The 24618-nt window shown below is 35.7% G+C and overlaps 1 protein-coding gene across 3 annotated transcripts in view; it reads left to right on the top strand.

The window, feature by feature from the left end:
* The window catches only part of USP47 (ubiquitin specific peptidase 47), a 120853-nt gene that overhangs the window by 18281 nt on the left and 77954 nt on the right, over nt 1-24618 (top strand). The window contains exon 1 of one of the 3 annotated variants that reach the window (XM_024756993.1): nt 22964-22980. The exons of the other annotated variants lie outside the window; for them this stretch is intronic. The gene's annotated coding sequence lies outside the window, so the exon portion shown is untranslated. Of the gene's footprint in view, nt 1-22963; nt 22981-24618 lie in introns of those variants that run through there. 3 annotated transcript variants of the gene reach the window in all.

Here is a 24618-nt window from a genome sequence, read left to right as displayed (position 1 = left end):
GAAAATCCATTCCATGATATATTAAATAAGTACCTGTTAAAATTGCAAGTTAGTTTATCACAGAATCTGTATTTAACTAAAATAGTAAAGTAGAATGTACTTACAATTTTTTTATGCCTTGAACTAAGCTTTTAGAATAGGTACAAAGTCATCTTTTAGAAAATTCCTATATGAAGATTTGGATTTGAAGAAACTCAATATATATGAAGAAAGCAGGTTAAAGCAGGGAGTGATTATTATCAAACTTCCTTTAAATAGTAAAAGCCCTTGCAGTAAAAAAAATTTCAAAATTTAAAATCACTTTGGAAACTTTTCAGAGTTTCCAAAATCAATTCAATTTTTAAAAATTTACTTAGAAGTTTTAAGAGCACACTATGCTTCCAAAAGCATCAGCTATAACATATTATGAATTATTTTCCTGAATGAATATATTTTGTTTAGAGAATTCCCTAAAGGACCTTAGACTTTCTGCTTCTGTGGTTTGTTTTTGGTAGTTGAGATTTTAAAGTATCCGTTTTTATTTCTAAGCTAAGTAGAATCACACTTAATCTGCTTATGTTTCTTCCTACACAGTTGTTATGGTCTTTATTCATGTTCATATTGTATCTTTATGATTTTCTGAACTATTTACGTACTCCTGACTAATCTCCTCAATTCCTTGGACATATTTGTTTGTTTTGAGTATATTAAGAAGAAGAGCTAAATTCTGTTTTTTAAAAAACTGATACAAACTTTAGATATGTGAAAGAATTTTTTTTATTAGAGATTTGAGCTTAAAATGAAATATTATGAAAAGCTATGGTTAAGAAGACTGAGCCATTTGGGGGAAGTTATAGAGGATGCTAGTGAAAATGGACTTAACGTGGATACTAAGAAAGTTTTGAATTTTTGTTAGTAAAATGTCATTTGTATCACTTTCTGATTGTAATGATTAATAGAGATGTTTTATTATAAAGGCTTGACTGTTTAGGAATGCTAAACAGAAATGGGAAATGTGACATATTTAAATGATATACTATTAAAAGTTTCAGAATACCTACATATACATTCTTAGTCATTTGATTACTTTCCATTCTACACAGTAATGTCTTTAATGTTAACTTTTTTTTTTAATGTTAACTTTTGAATGGAACAAATCATCTGTTTATTTTGATGATTAAATTATTCCATATTTGGCCAGTGAGAGCCTTTTCAACTGGTTCCTGTGTCCTCTTGACATATCCCATCAATGTTGGAGAATGTCCTTACTTTCTGGCAGCGCAGGGCATTCCAAACTCTTTGTGTATTTTCCCAGCCCTAACACTAACATCAGCCATTTCTACAAAGACCTATGGACCCTTTTTGTGGAGAATCGTATTGAGAAACCAAGATCTGGGCATTAGATGTGTTTATTGCTACAGGGATGTCATTGCTTCTAGGTACTCTCAGTGGAAGGAGGTAGAAAATATGCACAGACATGTATATAAACATGAAATCTGTTTTTATTTCTATATCTGTTTCTCTCTAAATGTACGTGTATATACAATCAAATCATCTGTAAGTCCTTAATCCATAGGCAAAAAAATTTTTTTGGTTTACAAGAAAAAAGGGAAATTTATTTCATGCTTATACATATATTTATATATATCCATAATATATTTTATGCATATTATGTGTCTGTAATACAGAACCATTGGAAACCCAATTTGCAGACAGTTTTGCTGCTTCCACAAATTTTGGTCGTAAGTTCTCTATTTAATTTTTTTTTTAATATATTTATTTATTTTTGGCTGCGTTGGGTCTTTGTTGCTGCGCGCGGGCTGCGCCGGGCTTTCTCTGGTTGCCGTGCACAGGCTTCTCATTGCAGTGGCTTCTCTTGTTGTGGAGCACAGGCTCTAGGCGCGTGGGCTTCAGTAGTTGTGGCTCGTGGGCTCTAGAGCACAGGCTCAGTAGTTGTGGCGCACAGGCTTAGTACCTCTGCAGCATGTGGGATCTTCCCGGACCAGGGCTCAAGCCCATGTACCCTGAATTGGCAGGCGGGTCCTTAAGCACTGCGCCACCAGGGAAGCCCTACTGTGCTAGTTTTGTCATTTGTTTTCTGTAGACTCATCATTCTGTTTGCTGTACACACTAGGAGTATAGTCCTTGGAATCTCCCTAGATCTTTTTCATGTACTGTTGTTCAGGAGTGTCTTGGCTATTCTTGTAGTTTTACAGATTTGTACAGGTTTAAGAATAAGCCTGTTAGTCCTCCCTCCACCCCCAACACACACACACACACACACACACACACACACACTCTTGGAATTTTGATTGGCATTACATTGGACCTATAGATTAATTTGGGAAAGTTAACTTTTTTACAGTATTGTAAGCCTGTTAGCCCTCCCTCCACCCCCAACACACACACACACACACACACACACACACACACACACACACTCTTGGAATTTTGATTGGCATTACATTGGACCTATAGATTAATTTGGGAAAGTTAACTTTTTTACAGTATTGAATCTTCCAATTTATGAACATGACACATCTTTCATTACCTTATCATTTATTCAGATCTTTGTTAATTTCTTACAAAGCGATGTTATAGTTTTTTTCATAAAAGGCTTGCAGATTTTTGGTTAGATCTATTCCTAAGTATTCTATAAGATGCTATTGTAAATAGTTTTTTTTACTGCATTTTAAATCTTTTGTTGGTTTATTGGTTTTTTAATGCACAGAAACTTTGATATGCTATTATTAATGGTAATAATTTATATGAAAAGTATTTTGGGTTTTCTAGGTAGACAGTCATGACATCTGTGTATAATGACTGTACTTCCTAATCCATTTAGGTTGTTTTTCTTTTTCTTCCTTATCGAACTGTCCCTTTGGTAGTGTTGACCAGAAATAGTGACTAGTGTGCAACCTTGTTTTGTTCTTAAAGTGAGAGCTTTCATCATTTTGTCATTAAATATGTTTGCTGTAAATTTTTGTAGATGCACTTTATCAAGTTAAGGAAATACTCTTCCTATTTTGTTATGCATTATCATGAAAAGATGTTTATTTTCAGATGAATTTTCTGTATTGTATCTGTTGTCATGATTTTCTCTCTTAACCTGTTAATGTGTGGCATTATGTAAATTGATATTTCCAATGTTAAATGAACCTGGTTGTGATGTATTATGCTTTAATACATTGCTAGATTCAGTTTCCTAATACTTGGTTTCACATATTTTGCAGTTTTCATGAGTGGTATTGTTTTATAATTTTCCTTTCTTAATATTAGTCTTTTTAGAGTTTAATATCACATGTTAGCCTCATAGTATGATTTAGAGAGTGTTCTTCATTTTCTATAGCTGTGAAGAAGTTCTGTAAAAGTCAAATTACCTTTAGAGTATTTGGAAAATCTTAGTAAAATCATCCAGGCATGGAAGTTTTTCTTGTTCTTATTGGAAGATTTTTAACTACTAACTCAATCGGTTTAATGACTTGAGCACTATTGTGGTTTTCTTTTGTTTTCCTTTGAGTTTGTTTGATGACTATTATTTTTCTGGGAGTTTATCCATTCCATTATGTTTTCAGATAAGTTGGCATAAATTTGCTTGTGGCATTCTTTTATCTTTTGTTGTTGTTGTTGTATCTAATAGTTACATCCCCTTATTATAATATTTTTGTGCCTTCTCGTTTTGGGGGATTGATCTTACCAGTGGTTTGTCATTAATTAGGTTTTGTTGTTGTTCAATAAAATCAGCTTTTGGCTTTGATAGTTTTCGTTATAGTATTTTTATTTTCTATCTCATTAATTTCTGCTTTTTATTTCTCCTGTTCTGGTGCTTTAGTTACATGACATAGATTTTGTTGTTGTTTTTGTTTTCTGCTTCCTGGAGACCAGCCACAGCCCCAAATGCCAAATAGTAGCAGAGAACTGACTATTTTTTCAGGTCTAGATTTTTGTAGTTCTTCCTGGCTTTTCACTCTATCTTACCTCTGCCTAGTACCACAAAGGCTCACCTATTTTGCCAGGAAAGCTCCCTGCTTCTCCCCTGCCCCCCATATTCTGTACAAGTTTGATATGTTTCCATTATCATTTGGTTCTAAATATTTTCTATTTTCCATTATTCTTCTTTGACCCATCAACTAGTATATGTTAGTTTTGTAATTATGTGATTTTCCTAGTTGCCTTTTTGTTACTGATATTTAATTCAGTTGCATTATTGTGAAAGAAAGTGTTCTATATGATACCAGTCTTTTGAAGTTTATTGAGACTTGCTTTATAAAAAAGCCGAGTATCAGGTCAGTTTTTATAAATATTCTGTGTGTGCTTTGAAAATATATATATTTGCAGCTGTTAAGTATAGTCTTTGCATGTATCTGTTATATGAGCCTTGTTAATTTTGATGTGTGTTTTTCTGTAATGTTGTTAATTTTTTGTTTATGGTTTTTTTGGTCTATTAAACCTATCAAAAACGTGTATTAAAATCTCACACTAATATGTTGGATTGATTTATTTTTCATTATACTATCAGTTTTTGCATTGTATATCTCAAAGCTGTTTTATTTAATATATTCAGGCATTTAGAACTGTTACATCCAGGATAATCCCCCATTTCCAGATCCTTAACTTGATCATATCTGCAGTCTTTGCCATAGAAGGTAAAATTTATAAGCTCTTGGGATTAGGACATATTATCTTTAGGGACATGATTTAACCTATTCCATTATTGTTGTTTCTTTTTCTTTTCTTTCTTGGCTTCTTTAGGTTCAAATGATTTCTTTCATTCCACTTTTTTTCTGTTGGTTTGGACATTATATACTGCTTATATTCTTTTAGTGTAAGTGTTTTTAAAATTAACTAATTTAATATGCACAGTTACCAAAGTCTAAAATTAATTATCTTTAATTTCCTCTTGAATAGTGTACGGATGTTAGAATGCTTTCATTCCAGTAACACCGTCACTTGTACGGTATAATTGTTATATACTTTAATTCTCTCTTTTTTTTTTAAACATAGAAGACATTGTTTAGTTTACCCACCTATTTGTCACTTCTTTTGCTCCTCACTTTTTAAAATTGTGATAGTATACACATAACATAAAATTTACCATTTTAACCATTTTTATGTGTGCAGTTCACTGGCTTTAAGTGCATTCACATTGTTGTGCAAACATCACTACCAGCCATCTGCAGAACTTTTTTTATCTTCCCAAATTGAATCTTTGTATCCATTAAGCAATATCTCTCCGTATCCTTCCTCTTCCTCGTCCCTGGCAACCACAATGCTACTTTCTGTCTATGAACTTGACTTCTCTCCTTCTTATATAAGTAGAATCATACAATATTTGTCCTTTGTGTCTGGTTTCTTTCTCTTACCATAGTGTCTTCAAGATCCATCCATGTTATAGCATATACCAGGATTTCATTCCTTTTTAAGGCTGAATGATACTCCATTGTATGTTTATGCCCACATTTTGTTTATAATGTCATTCGTCAATAGACATTTGGGTTGTTTCTATTTTTTGGCTATTGTGAATAGTGTTGCTATCTTGCTAAAACGTATACTGTTTTCCAGTGGAAGCACCATTTCACGTTCCCATCAGCAGTGCACAAGGGCTTCAGTTTCTCCACACCCTCGAACGTGTTAGTGGGAGTTTTGTTTGCTTGTTACCAGTTTTTGGTTTTGTTTGGTAATAGCCATTCTAATGGGTGTGAAGTGGTTATCTTGTATTTTGTATTTGCATTTTCCTAATGATTGGTGATATGCTTGTTGGCTCTTTGTATATCTTCTTTGGAGAAATGTCTATTCAAGTTCTTTGCCTATTTTTTAACCAGGGTTTTGGGGTATTTGTTGTTGTTTTGGGGTTGTTAGAATTCTTTATATATTCTGGATATTAATACCTTAACAGATACATGATTTGCAGGTGTTACCTCCCATTCCATGGGTTGCCTTTCTGCTCTCTTGTCCTTTGGTGCACAAGCATTTGAATTTTAATGAAATCCAATTTATGTATTCTGTTGTTGTTATTGTCTCTGCTTTTGGTATCATATCTAAGAATCATTGTGAAATCCAGTGTCATGAAGCTTTTCTCCTATGTTTTCTTCTAATAGTTTATAATTTTAGCTTTTGCTTTTAGATCTTTGATCCAGTTAGAGTTAATTTTTGCAGCTATTTATTTATTCTTGTATCCCACTCCTTTGTCAAAGACAAAATAACTACTTTGGGACCAGAATTTAAACACTGAGTAAAAATGTTACTACCAAAGAGGGAACTAGATCTAGTACAGAGACATGGAAGTGAGGAAGTGACACAAGACTCAAGAGAGGGAATATGGTTTTTTAAAGCTGAAATCCATGAACAGTCTTTTTCTCCATGCCTATGATTAGCTGACAATATATTGGGTTGGCCAGAAAAGTTCATTTGGGAAACACCCGAACAAACTTTTTGGCCAATCCCATATAAGCACTTTGTTTAGACATTGCATGTGCATTGAGCTGGTGGTGGTTTTTCTAGAAAGTTGTCCTCCTGGTGACATGATTATGGCACCATAAGAGTTGTTTAGTAGAAATCAGGTATGTCTCACTGTTGTCAGGCTAGATCAGAATTCATCTCTTACTCTCTAGGATTACTTTTCTTTCTGCCCATGATACATTTTTTTGAAAGGTTACTGTGAAATATAATTTTCCATAATATAAACAGGAAGACAGAAGAGGAAACATCCTCTCTTTCATCATGAACTTTCAATGAAGTTCTAAGAGCATATGATGCCTCAAGCTTTTGTAGTCTTTTGTGATGATGAGGATACAAGTCTCTCATAGGTCTAAGAATTGACCTGCCTCAAATGAGTGGCTCACTTGGAGTCTCTTATGTGGTTATAGACAGATGTTGACTGGGATTTTAGACCTTAGAAAAGATTCTTAGACAAAAAAAAACACTGAGTGCCAAAGCATAAAAACTGGTAAAGAAGAAAAATACCTTTTTAAGGGTTTCTTTAATGAGGATCTACTGGTCATAAAAATCTTTGGTTTTGTATTCCTAAAAGACATTTTTGCTGTATATAGCATTCTGGGCTACCAGTTACTATTATTTAGAAGATTAAGGGTATGCTTCAGTCTTCTGGCTTCCATTTTTGCTGTTGAGAAATCAACTGAAAATCTAATTGTTTTAGTTTATTTAAAGGTAATCTCTCATTTCTCCCTGCCTGCATGTAAACTCTATTTACTTTGCTTGAAATTTGTTGGGTTTCTTGAATCTGATTTGGTATCCTCCAATGGTTGTTGAAGTTCATCATGTATTTAAATTTTCTCTACTTCCATTCTCTCTCCCTTCTCCTGGATGTATCCTTTTTACTGTATCCTTCATGCCTCTTTTGGTCTAATGTTTTACATTGTTCTGTCACTAAAAGTTTAGAAAATTTTAGTTCTATCATATGAGATTCATTAATTCTTCAATATTTTAAATACATTTAAACTTTGTGATTTTTACTTTTATTATTATATCCTTTTCTGGGAATTCTGTTTGTTACTTTTAAAAGCCTGCTGATTGCCAACGTCTACTCATGAATTCAAAGTTCTTTTTTATTTCTTGAAGCATATTGTACATTTTTCTTTTATAATGTTGCCAATAGTTTCAATGTTGAAACCTTTATTATATGTCATCTGCTATGTTTTATTCTTTGCTGACTCTCACTCATGGTGCCTTTTTTCTTATGTATTTAGTGATTAAAAAAAAAAATTTTGAGCTGTTCATATGTCTTGTAATTGTGAAAATAATTTTTATGGAAATTATATGAGCTTTGGAATACAGATGGCTTCTTTCAGAAGAAAACTGTGATTGTTTCTGCCATGTATCTGGGAGTACTACTGTTCTGGAACCATTTTCCAAGTAATTCTTAACTTGTGGTTTTTTTTTAATGCCACACAGATAGTGTGAATTGGGGCTGCAAATCAACATGAGGGCCAGTCTGTGACTATATGTACCACTCCCACTTCACTCCAAGGTTTAAAACAGGCAATCATCTTTTAGTCTCTAGGAGAAGAGAGGTGGAAGAGTAGCAGGATAGGCAGATGTATTATTTTTAAATTAAACTTTTAATTTTGAGTTAGTTATAGTTTCATCTGTAGTTCTGAGAAATAAAAAGATATCATGTACTCTGTATCCAGTTCCCCCTAATGGCAACATCATGTAAACTATAGTACAATATAACAATAAAGGTATTGGCATTGATAAAGTCAAGATACAGAACGTTTTCATCTCCACAAGGATCTCTCATGTTGCCCTTTTATAACTACACTCACTTCCCTCCCACTCCCAGCCCCTCTTTGATTCCTGGCAATCACTTAGCTGTTTTCCATTTCTATATTTGGTCATTTCAACAATGTTGTATAAATGGAATCTTACTGTATGCAACCTTTTGGACTTGGCCTTTTATACTTAATATATAATTCTCTGGAGGCTTCTCTGGGTGTCCCATGTATCAACAGTTTGTTCCTTTGCTTATTAATGTCCTTGGTATGGATGTACCACAGTTTGTTTCCATTCAGCTGTTGAAGGACATCTAGATTATTTACGGTTTTTGGATATTATGAGTAAAGCTGCTATAAAATTCATGTATAGGTTTTTGTGTGAGCATAATTCTTTATTTCTCTGTGATAACTGTTGAATAGTACAGTTGCTGGGTTGTATGGTAGTTGCATATTTAGTTTTTTCAGAAATTACCAAATGGTTTTCTAGAGTAGCTGTACCATTTTACTTCCCAGCAGGAAATTAGGAGAGATCCAATTTTTCTGCATCCTTGTCAGCGTTTGGTGTTGCCGCTATTTTTAATTTTAGCCATTCTGATAGGTGTGTGGTCATGTCTCATTGTGGTTTAATTTGTATTTATCTAATGGCTAATGATGTTGACCATCTTTTTGTGTGCTTACTTGTCATCTGTTTTCTTCATTGAAATGTGTCTCATGATTTTTGCCTGTGCTCTAATTATATTGTTGCTTTTTTATTGTTAGGTGTTCAGAGGTCTTTACAGTATAGTCTAGATACTAGTCCTTTGTCAGTTATGTCATTTGAAATATTTTCTCCCAGTCAGGAGCTTGTCTTTTCATTCTTTTTTTTTGTGTGTGTGGGATTTTTAGTTCCCTGACCAGGGATTGAACCTCGGCCCTTGGCAGTGAGAGTGCTGAGTCCTAACCACTGGACCGCCAGGGAATTCCCTGTCTTTTCTTTCTTAACAGGGTCTTTGCAAAATAGATATTTCAGTTTTGATTACGTCCAGTTGATCAATTTTTCTGTTTGTAGATCATGCTTTTGGTGTCAGGTCTGAGAACTCTGCCTATCCTTAGCTCTAAAAGATTTTTTCCTATGTTTTTTTTCTAAAAGTTTTATAGGTTTACATTTTTCATTTAAGTTCATGATCTGTATTTAGTTACTTTTTGTATAAGGTGAGAGAGACTTAGGTCCAGGATTATTATTATTATTTTTTGCCCATGGATGTCCAATTATTCCAGTACCATTTGTCAAAAACACACTCTTTGAGTTGCTTTTACACCTAGTCAGAAATCAGTTGGGCATATCTGTGTGGCTCTCTATTGTATTCCATTGATCTCTATGTCTATTCCTCTACCAATACCACACAGTCTTGATTACTGTAGCTATATAATAAGTCTCGAAATTGAGTAGACAGAGTCCTCTCACTTTATCTTTTTAGTTATTCTAGTTCCTTTGCCTTTCCATATAAGTTTCAGAATATTCTTGTCTATATCTTCAAAAAAACTTGCTGGGATTTTGATAGGACTTGCTTTAAAAACTGTATTTTTGTTTGGGAAGAATTGACATCTTTACTATGTTGAGTCTTCCAGTGTAAGAATACATTATGTTGCTTTATTTATTTAGATCTTCTGTTGTCCTATTATGAGCAGAGAATATACTCTATTTGATTGTAGTTCTTCTAAATGTGTTAAAATTTGTTTTATGACCTGGGATATGGCCTGTCTTGGAATATGTTCCAAGTGCATCTGGACAGAATGTATATTCTGTCCCTTTACAAATGTTAATTAGGTTCTGTTGGTTGATGGTATTGTTGGTTTTTTTCTGTGTCCTTGCTTATTTTCTGTTTAGTTGTCGTAGCAATTGTTGAGAGAGTTGTTGGAGTCTCCTAATTATTGTAGAGTTATTTTATTATTTGTTTTACTGGTTCTGGCTTCACAAATTTTGCAGCTCTGGTTGGTTCATACAAATTTAGGATTGCTATGCCTTCTTAGTGGATGGGCCCTTTTATCATTATATGTTTCTCTCTATCTCTGATAATTTTGTTTGTTCTGAAGTCTACTTTAACTGATATTAATTTTTAAAATTAACTCTTGCTTTCTTTGATTGATGTTTGCATGGTATATTTTTTCCCTTTTTTACTTTCATACTAAATATTTTACATGAAATATATATCTTGTATGTAAATTTATTTTAAAGTGTTTTATGTATATCATGTATTTGACATAGTATGTATTATCTATGGGTGTACATCTTTGTGTGTGTAAGTGTGTGTGTCTGAGTTTCTTAGAGACAGCATATAGTTTTGTTTTGGTTTTTTTTTCTTTTTTTTTTTTGTGGTACACGGGCCTCTCACTGTTGTGGCCTTTCCCGCTGCGGAGCGCAGGCTCCGGACGCGCAGGCTCAGCGGCCACGGCTCACGGGCCCAGCCGCTCCGTGGCATGTGAAATCTTCCCGGACCGGGGCACGAACCCGTGTCCCCTGCATCGGCAGGCAGACTCTCAACCACTGTGCCACCAGGGAAGCCCAACAGCATATAGTTTTAATTTACCCTCCCAACTCTCTTTTAATTGGTGTGATTAGGTCATTTATATTTAATGTAATCATTAACATGTTAGCATAAACCTCCCATTTTATTTTGTTTTCTGTTTTTCATTTTGCTGTTATTTTTTCACTTGCCTTCCTTTGTGTTATTTGAATATTTTTAAAAATTTCGTTTTGATTTTTCCATACTGATTTTGATCATATCCTCTTGTAATAGCTTTTTTAGTGGTTCTTCTGTGTATATACAAGTTTATCACAGTCTACTGGTGTCATTATTTTATCAGTTTAATTGAAATGTAGAAACATTACCTCCCTTTATGTCTTGTTACCCTCCCCTGTCTACAATATAATTGAATTAAATACTTCCTCTACATACATTTATAACCACATCAAGCAGTCTCTTAATTTGTGCTTCAACTGTCAAACATATAATAAAAACTGAAGAGGAGAAGGAAATTGTATTCTATTTAGCCATATTTTGCTAACTGTGTTCTTTTTTCTTTCCTGATGTTCTAAGGTTCCCCTTTAATCATTTCCTTTTTTGTTTAGAGAACTTCCTTTAGCCGTTCCTTTAGGGTATTTCTACTGGAGACAAATTCTTTTAGCTTTCCTTTATCTGAGCATGTCTTGAATTCTGCTTGGTTACAGAAGCAATTTCTGGGTCATTCTTAAAGGACATTTTTCTGGTTATAGGCTCTTGGGTTAACAGTTATTTTCTGTGAGCACCTGAAAAATATTGTGCAACTTCCTTCTGGCCTCCTTGGTTTCTGATAAGAAAGTTGTCCCACTTTTCTGTTCTCTGTGTGTGTGTGTGTGTGTGTGTATGGTTTTTTCCTCTCTTTGTCTCATTTGTGATAGTTTCTATTGCTGTGTCTTCAAGTGGTTTATATAATCTTTTGTTCAGTGGTACCTAATCTGTTAACCCCATCCATTCTATGTTTTGTCTCAGACATTGTACTTTTCATCTTTAGAAATTTGAGTTGGATCCTTTTTTAAATTTCCTTTTTCTATAATTGAGTTTATTAATCTTTTCTTTCGTAGCATTTAGTGTTCAAGTCATGCTTTTTTATAATTGAATTTTTATTTTGGGTATAGTTGATTTACAATGTTATGTTAGTTTCAGGTGTACAGCAGAGTGGTTCAGTTATACATATACATATATCCATTCTTTTTCAGATTTTTTCCCATATAGGTTGTTATAGAACATTGAGTAGAGTTCCCTGCGCTATACAGTAGGTCCTTGTTGGTTACCTATTTTATATATGGTAGTGTGTATATGTTAAGCCCAGACTCCTAATTTATCTCTCCCCACCCCCTTTCCCCTTTGGTAAACATAAATTTATCTTCCAAGTCTGTGAGTTTTTTTTTTTTTTGAGGTATGCGGGCCTCTCACTGTTGTGGCCTCTCCTGTTGTGGAGCACAGGCTCCAGACGTGCAGGCTCAGCGGCCATGGCTCACAGGCCCAGCCACTCCGTGGCATGTGGGATCTTCCCGGACCGGGGCATGAACCCATGTCGCCTGCATCGGCAGGCAGACTCTCAACCACTGCGCCACCAGGGAAGCCCTGTGAGTCTATTTTGTAAATAAGTTCATTTGTATCATTTTTGTTGATTCCAGCTATAAGTGATGTCTTTCTCTGTCTGACTGACTTCACTTAGTATGATAATCTCTAGATCCATCTATGTTGCTGCAAATGGCATTACTTCATTCTTTTTTATGGCTGACTAATATTCCATCGTGTGTATATACCACATCTTCTTTATCCATTCATCGATGGACATTTATGTTGCTTCCGTGTCTTGACTGTTGTAAACAGTGCTGCAATGAACATTGGGGAGCATGTATTTTTTGGAATTATGGTTTTCTCAAGATAGACGCCCAGGAGTGGGATTGCTGCATTATATGGTAGTTCTGTTTTCAATTTTTTAAGGAACCTCCATACTGTTCTCCATAGTGGTTGTACCAATTTACATTCCCACCAACAGTGTAGGAAGATTTCCTTTTCTCCACATCCTCTCCAGCATTTATTGTTTGTAGAATTTTTGATGATGACCATTCTGACCAGTGTGAGGTGATACCTCATTGTAGTTTTGATTTGCATTTCTCTAATAATTAGCAATGTTGAACATCTTTTCATGGGCTCTTTGGCCATCTATATGTCGTCTTTAGAGAAATGTCTATTTAGATCTTATGCCCATTTTTTGATTGGGTTGTTTGTTTTTTTGATATTGAGCTGCATGAGCTGTTTGTATGTTTTGGAGATTAATCCCTTGTCAGTCACACCATTTGCAAATATTTTCTCCCATTCTGTGGGTTGTCTTTTCATTTTGTTTATGGTTTCCTTTGATGTGCAAGAGCTTTTCAGTTTAATTAGGTCCCATTTGTTTTTGTTTTTATTTCCATTCCTCTAGGAGGTGAATTGAAAAAGATCTTGCTGCAATTTATGTCAAAGAGTGTTTTGCCTATGTTTTCCTCTAAGAGTTTTATAGAATCTGGTCTTACATTTAGGCCTTTAATTCATTTTGAGTTTATTTTTGTGTATGGTGTTGGACAATGTTCTAACTTCATTCTTTTACATGTAGCTATCCAGTTTTCTCAGTACTACTTATTGAAGAGACTGTGTTTTCTCCATTGTATATTCTTGCCTCCTTTGTCATAGTTTAGTGGACCATAGGTGCGTGGGTTTATCTCTGGGCTTTCTATCCTGTTCCATTAATCTACATTTCTTTTTTTGTGCCAGTGCCATACTATTTTGATTACTGTAGCTTTGTAGTATAGTCTGAAGTCAGGGAGCCTGACTCCTCTGGCTCCATTTTTCTTTCTCAGGATTACTTTGGCTATTCAGGGTCTTTTGTGTTTCCATACAAATTAAAATTTTTTTTTCTCTAGTTCTGTGAAAAATGCCATTGGTAATTTGATAGGAATTGCTTTGAGTCTGTAGATTGCCTTGGATAGTATAGTCATTTTGATTGATTCTTCCAATCAGGAACATGATATATCGCTCCATCTGTTTGTGTCATCTTCAATTTTTTTTCTTCAGCATCTTATAGTTTTCAGAGTACAGGTCTTTTGTCTCCTTAGGTAGGTTTATTCCTAGGTATTTTATTCTTTACAATGGCAAATGAGAATGTTTCCTTAGTTTCTCTTTCTGATCTTTCATTGTTAGTTTATAGAAATGCAAGAGAGATCTATGTATTAATTTTTTATCCTGCAACTTTCTGAATTGATTGATGAGCTCTAGCAGTTTTCTGTTAGCATCTTTAGGATTTTCTATGTATAGTATCATGTCATTTGGAAACAGTGACCATTTAACTTCTTTTTTTCCAATTTGGATTCCTTTATTTATTTTTATTCTTTGATTGCCATGCTATTGCCAGGACTTCCAAAACTATGTTGAATAAAAGTGACGAGAGTGGACATCCTTGTCTTAATCCTGACCTTAGAGGAAATGCTTTCAGCTTTTCACCATTGAGTATGTTAGCTGTGGGTTTGTCATATATGGCCTTTATTATGTTGAGATAGGTTCCCTCCATGCCCACTTTCTGGAGAGTGTTTATCATAAATGGGTGTTGAATTTTGTCAAAGCTTTTTCTGCATCTATTGAAATGATCATATGGTTTTTATTCTTCAATTTGTTAATGTGGTGTATCATACTGTTTGCTTTAGAAGAGTAGGTGTTAAGTCTTCCCTAAATGTTCAGAATTCCCCTGTGAAGCCATCTGGTCCTGGACTTTCGTTTGTTTGAAGTTCTTTAATCACAATTTCAATTTCAGTAGTTGTGATCGGTCTGTTCATATTTTCTATTTCTTCCTAGTTCAGGTTTGGAAGGTTGTACCTTTCTAAGAATTTGTCCATTTCTTCCAGGTTATCCATTTTATTGGCATATATTTGCTTGTAGTAGTCTCTTATGATCCTTTGTATTTCTGTGGTGTCAGTTGGAACTTCTTTTTCATTTCTAATTTTATTGATTTGAGCCCTCTCCATTTTTTTCTTGGTGAGTCTGGCTAACAGTTTATCAATTTTGTTTATCTTTTTGAAGAATCAGCTTTTAGTTTCATTGATCTTTTGTATTGTTTTCTTCATCTCTATTTCATTTATTTCTGATCTGATCTTTATGATTTCTTTCCTTCTGCTAACTTTGGATTTTGTTCTTCTTTTTCTAGTTGCTTTAGGTGTAAGTTTAGGCTGTTTATTTAAGTTTTTTTTTGTTTCCTGAGGTAAAATTGTATTGCTATACACTTCCCTCTTAAAACTACTTTTGCTGTGTCCCAAAGCTTTTGGATTGTTGTGATTTCATTTTCATTTGTGTCTAGGTATTTTTTGGTTTCTTCTTTGATTTCTTCATTGATCCATTAGTTGTTTAGTAATATATTGTTTAGCCTCCATGTGTTTGTGTGTTTTTACAGGTTTTTTCTTATAGTTGATTTCTAATCTCTTAGTGTTGTGGTCCAAAAAGGTGCTTGATATAATTTCATTTTTCTTAAATTTACCAACGTTTGCTTTGTGGCCCACCATGTGATCTATCCTGGAGAATATTCCATGTGCACTTGAGACGAATGTGTATTCTGCTGCTTTTGGATGCAGTGTTCTATAAATATCAATTAAGTCCATCTGGTCTAATGTGTCATTTAAGGCCTGTGTTTCCATATTGATTTTCTGTCTGGATGACCTGTCCATTGATGTAAGTAGGTGTTAAAGTCCCCCATTATTATTGTGTTACTGTCAATTTCTCCTTTTTTGGTTGTTAACATTTGCTTTATATATTGAGGCACTCCTATGTTGAGAGCATAGGTATTTATGATTCTTATATCTTCTTGGGTTGATCCCTGATCATTATGTAGTGTCCTTCTATTTCTCTTGTAACTGTCTTTATTTTATTCCATTAAAAAATTTTTTTTTAATTGTTTTTTTGTACACATTTAGTTTTATTGTAACAATTAAAAAAAAATTTTTATTTTTGGCTGTGTTGGGTCTTTGTTTCTGTGCATGGGCTTTCTCTAGTTGTGGCAAGTGGGGGCTACTCTTCATCACGGTGCGTAGGCTTTTCATTGCGGTGGCTTCTCTTGTTGCAGAGCATGGGCTCTAGGCGCACAGGCTTCAGTAGTTGCAGCATGTGGGCTCAGTAGTTGTGGCGCACGGGCTCTAGGGCAATGAGCTTCAGTTGTTGTGGTTTGTGGGCTTAGTAGTTGTGGCTCGTGGGCTCTAGAGCACAGGCTCAGTAGTTTTGGTGCATATGCTTATTTGCTCCTCAACATGTGGGGTCTTCCCAGACCAGGAATTGAACCCATGTCCCCTGCATTGGCAGGCAGATTCTTAACCACTGTGCCACCAGGGAAGTCCCGTAACAGTCTTAGTCTGTTTTGTCTGATATGAATATTGCTACTTCAGCTTTCTTTTGATTTCCGTTTGCATAGGATAACCTTTTCCATTCCTTCACTTTCATTCTATATGTGTCCCTAGAACTGAAGTGAGTCTCTTGTAGACAGCATGTACATGGGTCTTGTTTTTGTATCCATTCACCTATCTGTGTCTTTTGGTTGGAGCATTTAATCCATTTACATTTAAGGTAGTTATCAATATGTATGTTCTTCTTGCAATTAAAAAAAATTATTTAGGATTTGTTTTTGTAGCTTTTTTTTTCATTCCTCTTTTGTTCACTTGTGATTTGATGACTATCTTTAGAGTTGTGTTTGGATTACTTTTTCTTTAAGTTTGTGTATCTAGTGTAGATTTTTGGTTTGCGGTTACCATCAGGTTTTGATATAGCAGTCTCTATATGTATATATACAAGATTGTTTTAAGTTGCTGGTCTCTTAATTTCAAATGCATTTCCAATATCCTGCATTTGTATTCTCATGATTGCTGATTTTTGTATAATATTTTTGTGTGGACTGTTTCCTACTTTTACTGTATGTTTGCCTTTACTAGTGAGTTTTCCCATTTGTAATTATCATTTTTCTAGTTGTGACCTTTTCTTTTATGCCTAGAGAAGTTCCTTTAACATTTGTTATAAAGCTGGTGTGGTGGTGCTGAATTCTCTTAGCTTTTGCTTGCCTGATTTTTCCATCAAATTTGAATGAGAGCTTTGCTGGGTAGAGTATTCTTGGTTGTGGGTTTTTCCCTTTCATCATTTTAAATATATCATGCCACTCCCTTCTGGCCTGCAGAGTTTTTGCTGAAAAATCATCTGATAACTGTATGGGGATTCCCTTGTATGTTATTTGTTGCTTTTCCCTTGTTGCTTTTAATGTTTTTTTCTCTTTGTCTTTGATTTTTGTCAACTTGATTAATATGTGTCTTGGCATGTTCTTTCTTGGGTTTATTCTATATGGGATTGTCTGCACTTCTTGGAGTTGAGTGAGTGGTTCCTTTCCCATGGTAGGGAAGTTTTTGACTATTATCTCTTCAAATATTTTTTCAGGCCCTTTCTCTCTCTTTTCCTTCTGGGACCCCTATAATGTGAATGTTGATGCATTTAATGTCATCCCAGATGTCTCTTAGACTGTCCTCATTTCTTTTCATTCTTTTTTTTTTTCTTTATTCTTAATTCACACCACAGCTGTGATTTCCACCAATCTCTCTTCCAGGTCACTTATTCATTCTTCTGTCTCATTTATTCTGCTATTGATTCCTTCTTATTTATTTTTCATTTCAGTTATTGTATGGTTCATCTCTGTTTGTTCTTTAAATTTTCTAGCTCTTTGTTAAAAATTTATTGTATCTTCTCGGTCTGTGCCTCCATTCTTTTCCCGAGATGTTGAATCATCTTTACTGTCATTACTCTAAATTCTTTTTCAGGCTGATTGCCTACCTCCACTTCACTTAGTTGTTCTTCTGGGGTTTTATCTTGTTCCTTTACCTGTAACATATTTCTCTGCCGTCTTATTTTGTCTAACTTTCTGTATTTGTGATCTCTGTTTTTCAGGCTGCAGGTTTGTAGTTGCACTTGCTTCTGGTGTTTGCCCCTTGGTGGGTGAGGTTGGTCCAGGGGTTTGTGCAGGCTTCCTGTGGGATGGACTGTAGCTGCCCCCTGGTGAGTGGAGCTGGTTCTTGTCCCTCTGGTGGGCAGGACCATGTCAGGGGGTGTGTTTAGAGGCGGCTGTGCACTCAGGACAGATGTTAGGCAGCCTGTCTGCTGATGGTGGGGCTCTGTTCCCACCTTCTTGGTTGTTTGGCCTGAGACGTCACAGCACTGGAGACTGCAGGCTGTTTGGAGGGGCCAGGTCTCAGTGCCAAAACGACCACCTCCAGAAGAGCTCACGCAGATGTGTATTCTCTGGAGTCTCTGCCAGCAGTGTCCTTGCCCCCACAGTGAGCCACAGCTGAACCCCGCCTCCCCAGGAGACCCTCTAAGGCCCGCAACTAGGTCTGGCCCAGGCTCCTATGGAGTCACTGCTTTGCCCTGAGTCCCAGTGCATGTGAAACCTTGTGTGTGCCCTCCAAGAGTGGAGTCTCTCTCTCCTCCAGTCCTATGCAGCTCAAGCCCCCCTGACCTTCAAAGCCAAATGCTCTCGAGGCTCCTCCTCCTGTTGCCAGACCCCCAGGCTGGGGAGCCTGATGCTGGGCTCAGAACTCTCACTCCTGTAGGAGAACCTCTGCGATATAATTATTTTTCAGTTTGTGGGTCGCCCACCTGGTGGGTATGGGATTTGATTATATTGCAAAAGCCCTCCTCATACTGCCTCATTATGGCTTCTTGTCTTTGGATGTAGAATATCTTTTTTGGTAGGTTCCATTCTTTTTTGTCAGTGGTTGTTCAGCAGTTAGTTGTGATTTTGGTGTTTTTGTGAGAGGAGATGAGCTCAAGTCCTTCAATTCTGCCACCTTGTCTCCACTCGAGTTGAATCTTTAATATAGCTTTCATTTATTTCCTTTGCAGTCTTTCCTGTACCCTCTTAAAATGTAGAATATAGTTATAAACTTTTTATATTCTTGTCTATTAATTATATCATCTGTATTATATCTGGGTAGGTTTTCATTGATTGATTTTTCTCCTCATTATGGGTCATCATTTCCTACTTTGATGCATGCCTGTTTATTTTGGATTGGATGCCAAACACTGAATTTTATGTTGATGGGTGCTGGGTATTTTTAATTTCCATAGATATTCTTGAGGTTTGTTCTCTGACAGAGTTTTACTTGTAAACATTTTGATCCTTTTGAGGCTTGCTTTTAAAAAGTGTTGTAAGTTTGATCCAGAATAGCCTTTAGATTAGGCCTAATTTGGTCCCACTACTGAGACAATACTCTTCTGTGTACTCTTATCTGAGCCCCGTGTTTTATGAAATTTTTTTCACTTTGGCTGGTGGGAACTGAAGTAAGCTCCAGGGATTCTTTCCTGTGGTTCTTTCCCCTGCCTCAGGTAGTTTCTTCACATGCATATGCTGATGAGTACTCAGGGAGGACCACTACATATCTCTGGAGCATGCTATTTGCACATCTTTCTTCTCTTCCGTATTCTTCTCTGTAAATTCTAGCTGAATTGACCCACTTGAACTTCTAACCTTATCTTTTCAGCTCAGGGCTGAACTTTAACTGGGTTCTCTCTCCCTGCACTGCAGCCTGGAAGGTAGCTTACCTTTTTTGTTTGTTTTCACAGGGATCACTGTCCTGTGTTACCTGTTATTTAATAATATTTTTAAACTATTGTTTCATATATTTCATCTCTTCTTTTTAGTTGTTTAAGGTGGAGAGGGTAAATCCAGTCTGCTATTTCATCTTGGCTCATAATAGAAGTTTTTTGGAGTTAACAATAAACAAGTAAAATATAAACAAATATATCAGGTGGCTATAAGTATACTATGGAGAAACCTGAAGGAAGGGAGATGAAGAGGATTGCAATTTTAAATAGAATGGTGAGAAGAGGACCAGTTTGAGAAACTAGCTATTTTGGTTATTTTTTGCTTTATAATAGCATACACGCACACTTAATGACTTTTGCTCATGGACGTGCAATTTGGGCCAGGCTGAAGAGAGACAGCTCGCTCTGCTCTGCTAGGCGTCAGTTGGGGCATCTGAAAGGCTAGGGTCTGGAATCATCTGAATACTTCCTCACATGTATGGTTGTTGATGCTGGTTGCCAGATGGGATCTCAGTTGGGTTGTGGCTAGAACATCTACACATGACCTTTCCATGTGGCTGCGTGGCTTTGATACAGCATAATGGCCAGGTTCCAAGGGTGAGCATCTGAAAGAAAGCCAGGAAGAAGCTGTGTTGCCTTTTCTATTTTCTAGCCCAGCCTTGAAAGTAATGTTATGTGTCACAGGAAGTCACTGAGGCTGGCCCATATTAAAAGGGGCTGGACTTAGACTCCTAATTTTGCTGGGAGGCATGTCAAAGAATTTGTGGACACATTTTAAAGCCATCACAATGATACTTGAGAAAGGATATCTGAAGGAAGAGCATCCCAGGTACAGTGTACAGAAATGCAAAGACTCTGAGGCTGGTGGATACCTGATGGTTTAGATTTGTTTATTTTGAATTTCCCCCGTACAGTGTCATCTCCTTGAGGGCAAGGGCTTTTGTTCACTGCTATTTTCTCAGCACCTAAAACAGTGTTTGACAGATAGTTGTAGTTTAATTCTTATTTGTGGAAGAGAGAGCGTATTGGCAGCAGGTATCAAAAAAATCCTAAAAATGAGTACATAACCTTTGATCTAGAATTCTTTCTTTAGGAAATAAGCTTTAGGGAAAAAAATTGTACAAATAAGCAAAGCTGTAGTGAAAATTTGAAGGTGTCTAAATGCCCATTAATAGATTAGTTAAATAAATTATGTTTTGCTTATATAATGGAACACTGCAGTTTTTAAACTAAATGTTTTGACCCAGAAAGATGAGTGAGTGTTGAGGGAAAAGGAGCAGAATTCAAACAATGGTGTTCGGAATGATCTTTTTTGGTTAATAATCTTTATATAATATATGCATAAAATGGAGAGGGATCTAATAGGATGTATATCAGATTTTTAATAATTGCTATAGGAGTTATTTTAGACTTGCTTGTCAAAAAGTATGTATTACTATTATAATAGAAATACATTTCTATTATAAAAGCAAATGAGGTAAAATTTTTTAATTGATATAGAATAGTATCTAAGCTACTATGAGTGATAAAAAGCACCTTTTAAAACAATATGTTGGGTTCTTTTTATTAATTAAAGAAGGTGGAGGAAAACGAAATTTGTACAGAAGTTTGGGATGTAAAATCAAGATTTTTCAAGAGATTATCTCTTGATTATAGGTTATCCTTATTTCCTTTTATATATTTCTGTATTTTATTGATTTGCTAAAATAAGCTTCTTTTAAAATAAGGAAGAGATATTAAAAGAAAATAGCTGTAGGGGGTAATGTTAAGCAGCTTTACTTTAATAGTATTTATAATGTGAAAAATCTAAATTTATAAGGTAGCAAAATCAGGGATCTTTTGGTTTCCTTGCAGAGTTCCTTTAATGGTCTCAAAATAGTGACTTAGAAAGAGAAGGACAAATACTATATGATTTACTTATATGTGGAATCTGAAAAACTGAACTCTTATCAACACAGAACAGATGGGTGGTTGCCAGAGATGGGGGATGGGAGTTGTGTAAATAGGTGAAGGTGGTCAAAAGATACAAACTTCCAGTTATAAGATAAATAAGTTCTGAATGTAATATACAGTGTGATGACTATAGTTAACAATACTGTATTGTATATCTGAAAATTGCTAAGGGAATAGAACTTAAAAGTTATTATTACAAGGACAAAAAATTTATAACTATGTGAGATGATGGATGTTAACTAAACTTATTGTAGTAATTAATCATTTTGCAGTATATACATATATCAAATCATTATGTTGTAGCCCTTAAAACTTACAGAGTTATATGTTAATTATATCTCAATAAAACTAGGAAAATATGACTTAGAACATTTGACTTATACACAGTTCTGAAGCTGCTACTCTTCGTTAAAATGTGGTTGTTTTCCATGTTAATATTATTTTTTATCACCATAATGTAGGTTTTCAGTAACCTTACAAGAGTAATTGAGGGGCTTCCCTGGTGGCGCAGTGGTTAAGAATCTGCCTGACGGGCTTCCCTGGTGGTGCAGTGGTTGAGAACCTGCCTGCCAATGCAGGGTACACGGGTTCGAGCCCTGGTCTGGGAAGATCCCACATGCCGCGGAGCAGCTAGGCCTGTGAGCCACAACTACTGAGCCTGAGTGTCTGGAGCCTGTGCTCTGCAACAAGAGAGCCCATGACAGTGAGAGGCCCGCGCACCGCAATGAAGAGTGGCCCCCGCTCGCTGCAACTAGAGAAAGCCCACGCTCAGAAACGAAGACCCAACACAGCCATGAATGAATGAATGAATGAATGAACGAATGAATGAATCTGCCTGCCAATGCAGGGGTTACGGGTTCAAGCCCTGGTCCGGGAAGATCCCACATGCCATGGAGCAGCTAAGCCTGTACGCCAAAACTACTGAGCCTGTGCTCTAGAGCCTGCAAGCCATAACTACTGAGCCCGTGTGCCACAACAACTGAAGCCCACGTGCCTAGAGCCTGTGCTCCCCAACAAGAGAAGCCACCTCAATGAGAAGCCCGCGCACCACAACGAAGAGTAGCCCCCACTTGCCACAACTAGAGAAAGCCCGCGTGCAGCAACGAAGACCCAACGCAGTCAAAAATAAATAAATAATTTTTTTTTTTTTCCCGGTACGCGGGCCTCTCACTGTTGTGGCCTCTCCCGTTGCGGAGCACAGGCTCTGGACGCGCAGGCTCAGCGGCCATGGCTCACGAGCCTAGCTGCTCCGCAGCATGTGGTATCTTCCCGGACCGGGGCATGAACCCGTGTCCCCTGCATCAGCAGGCGGATTCTCAACCACTGCGCCACCAGGGAAGCCCCCAATACATTTATTTTTAAAAAAAGAGTAATTGAGGCCTAAGATTAAAACTACAAATATAATTTATGAATGAAATCTTAGATGATATAATAATACTTTAATTCATACATATTTTGTTGCAAAAATGTTTTTAGGTTAATTGTTCTCATTTCACTGTCTTACCTCTTTATTTTAAAGAAATAATTTGTAATTCATTTTGTTCTTACGCACCATAGGATGTGTTTTGGAGATGCAGACAAAATATCTTTGATGAAATGAAGAAGAAATTTTTACAGGTAGACTGCTGATGTAATTGCATTAGTGTGATAATCAGCAGAGCAAGTAACAGCATGTTAGTATTTTTATTTAATAACAAGGCATGTCTTAAGTTTTATGCTTGTTTGGCTATTTTATTTCTACCTGATTTTATTTATTTTTCATTTTGTTTATTTATTTATTTTACCTGATTTTAATAATAAGAAAGTCACCTTAAATGAATATGTGTCTGATAGTACCTTGTCTTTAACAAGTGAATGAGGTGGAAAACTGATATAAAAACTATAGAACGTTTAGTTTTGACTTTTGGGTATAATAGTTGTCTATTTTTTACGGATGTATTTATTTTCTGAAATATTAATAGTGCTGGGATTAAGTTAATAATTTACAGAGTCAAAACCCAGACATCTTATTTGAAGAATTAAATAGAACTGTTACCTTCCTGACAGCCTATATGCACTACAAACCTAAACAGTCCTGTGATGTAGCATCCCATTCTAACCTTTACTTAATATCTCACTTTCCTCAGGTCCCTTTAGCTCTGAGTTCAAGGTTCTTTATTTAATCTCTTCTGTCCTCTTCAAGTGATCTCTGGCAAGAGGCCACGTAGAAAAATATCATCTAACATTTTAGGGTTTGCTGGGGGAGTTGGAGTGGAGTGGAGGGAGGATCTTAAAAATAAAATAATCTTTTTCTCATGTAAGTTAAGACTCCCAGCACTACCCCAGGAATTGTTACTTGTTTAAGTAAAAATGCACAGTCTGAATGAGGCTGATAAATTTAATAAACTTCAGTGAGCAAAAATATTTATACCATCAATTTTTTTTTTAGTCTGTGGCAGTATATTAGCCGTGAACTGTGGATACCCAGAAGGGTAATGCTCTAGTGCTTATAAGCTCATAGCAGTTTCTTTATCAAGTAGTAGATAAAATGGACTCTGTGTGTGTGTGTGTGTGTGTGTGTGTGTGTGTGCGCATTTTTAAGTTTGCAACCATAGTATTATAATTTGTAATAACACTGAAAGGAAGAAAGTCTTGAGAGAAAATGGGTTGACTATAAAATTTAGAGGTAAAGAGGTCCCTTTGTAATGTTTTAAAATTATTCGTATTAATTTTTTTCTTAGAAAAAGCGTAATCTTGTTAACTTTGAATTGTTTGATATTGTTTTCTGCATGCTAATGCCATTCTAAATATATGCATTAATTATACACCTTGTTTTGTGTTTTTTTAATAAGAAACACGAAGTATTTTTTTATGAAACAAAAATTATGTTAACTTCAGAGAACTCAGATTTGAACTTAGAACTGTTTGGAATGCCAAGAATAGGAGACAAGATGACTTGAGAGGCCCTGAGACTCCTTAGACAGAACCATCTGTGTTGACCACTTCTAGATGTTCCTATAGTGACCGTACATTTGGAAGAAATATGTTTTCAGTGTTTTTATCCCAGTATGTTTTACCTTTTGTAAATAAGACTGTCACTTTTGTTTGTTTTGTTTTTTCAAGGATTCTTTTTTCAGACTTTGCTTGGAAATCTGGCTTTGTTTCTGCATAGAGCACAAAGACAGAACACTCTCTTAGCATATAATGTTAACGTAACTGCTGTTGACTTTACCCTTTTTCTCACAAGTGTAATATTGCTATGAGTTGCCCACCAAATAAGTAGTTTTAATTTTATACTTTGTACCTTTTTTGTAATTGGCCAGATTTTCTGT

The sequence above is a fragment of the Neophocaena asiaeorientalis genome, unplaced genomic scaffold, assembly GCF_003031525.2.
Source record: "Neophocaena asiaeorientalis asiaeorientalis breed wild unplaced genomic scaffold, Neophocaena_asiaeorientalis_V1.1 scaffold504, whole genome shotgun sequence".
NCBI classification, from domain to species: Eukaryota; Metazoa; Chordata; class Mammalia; order Artiodactyla; family Phocoenidae; genus Neophocaena; species Neophocaena asiaeorientalis.
The sequence above is the reverse complement of the archived record's forward strand: the minus strand, read 5'-3'. Positions and strand labels throughout refer to the sequence as shown.